Source organism: Myotis brandtii, unplaced genomic scaffold (assembly GCF_000412655.1).
Source record: "Myotis brandtii unplaced genomic scaffold, ASM41265v1 scaffold1031, whole genome shotgun sequence".
NCBI classification, from domain to species: Eukaryota; Metazoa; Chordata; class Mammalia; order Chiroptera; family Vespertilionidae; genus Myotis; species Myotis brandtii.
The window spans coordinates 352935-355526 of NW_005353465.1; positions in this window are offsets into that span (position 1 = coordinate 352935).

Sequence of the window (2592 nt, forward strand, 5' to 3'; positions counted from 1 at the left end):
TAAATAATAAAACATTTTGGTGTTTATTGTTGTTTACTTAAGTCAAGAATTACATGAATTATATGTCAACCTCACATCCTCTGGGTCCTTCTGAGTTAGTGCTATATCTATACTAATATCCTATCTAATAAAAGAGAAACATGGTAATTAGCGTAGGACCGATACCCTTCCCATTGGCTAATCAGGGCGATACGCAAATTAACTGCCAGCCAAGATGGCGGCCGGCAGCCAGGCAGCTGGAAGCGAACATGAGGCTTGCTTGCTTCAGTGAAGGAGGACTCCAACGTTCCCCGCCTGCCTTGCCGGCCTCTGAGCTGGCAGTTTGAAACATTCTAAGCAAATATAGAAGCTAAACAAAACCCCAGAAACCAGCTTTCAGCCATTTAGATATTTATTTTAAAGGTCAATTTCTCCCATAATAATAAAATAAGTACTAATTATGAAATGTAAGAGTTGTGAACTGAAAAGCACTTTGTAACCTGTACAAAGATTAGTATAATAAAAATTACTACAGGATAAAATCTTGTGCGTCAGAGCCAGAAGGAGAACAGATGGCAAGTATGTTAAAGAAGGCTTAACCTTTAGGAAGCCAGATTTAGGTCATTGCTAGGAGGGAATTTAAAAGAGGAGCAAAGAGACAATGGAAAAGATGGAGAAAAACATTTAGTAGTGTCAACATAAGAAATGTCCAAACCTGTAAGAATTTTTATGAGTTTATTTGATCCAAACTGACGACAATTGTTTGGAAGCAAAATCTCAACAGATTTTTCCAGAAAACGGCAGTTTTACCATTCATTTTACACATCAGAATCAAAGGGGAAGATGTATGATGGTCCCTAGATTGGATAAAAAGGAAAATGAATAGATACATATTTCTTTTACCTTGGTGGATACAGGATACTTAACAATTAACATTTACAGCACAGAAAGATGGTATGAGGGAGAATAAGATAACAGTGAGGGTTTCTGTGGTCTCGTGTTCTGACAGGAGCTTGTGCCCTGAGAGGTTTGGAAAGAAGATTACTCTGACATTTCAAAGGAATGTTATCATAGATGCAAAAAAAGACAGTAAGCAGCTCAGTTAAAGATTGACCTTTGTCAAGGAAGATATCCGCCCAGGACGTGACTACCTGCCATGACTGCTTTTAGTTAGGAATTTTTATGTTCAGACCATCATAGGTCTCTGCATGGTAGGCCTCCTCTAAGCTTGTTAGGTTTAGTATGTGGCCCCTTTTTCATCCACAGTAAGAAGGGGAAACAGAAATTGAGGAATTAGAAAAGACAGGAAGATTTTTTGATTAAGTGACTTATTTTTATAATATCTCTTTGAAGTGGCTGGAGCCTATATTATATAAGTCTCAAAGCACTGTGTGGGAGGAACAAAATTTCCTCTACCTTCAAGGATCTTTTTGCCAGTCTAATAATTAAATAGATAGGAGAAAGATTAGCAAGAAACGATAACTAAATTCATTACATACATATGTATGAGAATGTTGGTGGGGAGAATGGCACCAGGTATTAGACAAGTAGGGCTAGACCGGACCTTGGTTCGGCAACCTTGGTACTTGAGTTCTGGTTAGGAAAGAATTCACAGGACTGGTTGTTAATTCTTTTTGTATTCCTCATTTCTATCCCAACTGACATAGGGGTAAACTCTTGAAAAGCATGCAAGAAATATACTAAAATATTAATAATGGTTCTCTTAAAAACATAAATAAGTAGGGAATGACATAGATCATGCAGTAAAACTGATTTCTGGTAAAATGAAAAGTAGTTTTCTTTTTAAAAAAAACACGTATTTTATTGGTTTTTTACAGAGAGGAAGGGAGAGGGATAGAGAGTAAGAAATATTGTTGAGAGAGAAACATCAATCAGCTGCCTCCTGCACACCTCCTACTGGGAATGTGCTCGCAACTAAGGTACATGCCCTTGACCAGATCAAACCTGGGACCTTTCAGTCCACAGGCCGACGCTCTATCCACTGAGCCAAACCAGTTAGGGCATAGCAATATTTTTTAAATTTATGGTGTAAAAAAGGTGACGTAGAGGAAATACATAGCCCTGTCTTAGATTTCCTATTAAAACTAGATCTTGCTCTGTTAAAATGCCTTTCCACGAACTATGATTTCTACTGGTGCTGTTATGAACATTTTCCAGCAATAACAGAAGCCTGAGACCTTTATTGTGATCACATGGTTTGGCTTACAAATTGTTCCTGCCCACATGCCCTTGACCTGAATCGAACCTGGGACCTTTCAGTCTGCAGGCCGACGCTCTATCCACTGAGCCAAACCGGTCAGGGCAAAAGTAGTTTTCATTAACATCTTATGGACATTTTTATTCTATAAGAACAATAAATAATAAAACATTTTGGTGTTTATTGTTGTTTACTTAAGTCAAGAATTACATGAATTATATGTCAACCTCACATCCTCTGGGTCCTTCTGAGTTAGTGCTATATCTATACTAATATCCTATCTAATAAAAGAGAAACATGGTAATTAGCGTAGGACCGATACCCTTCCCATTGGCTAATCAGGGCGATACGCAAATTAACTGCCAGCCAAGATGGCGGCCGGCAGCCAGGCAGCT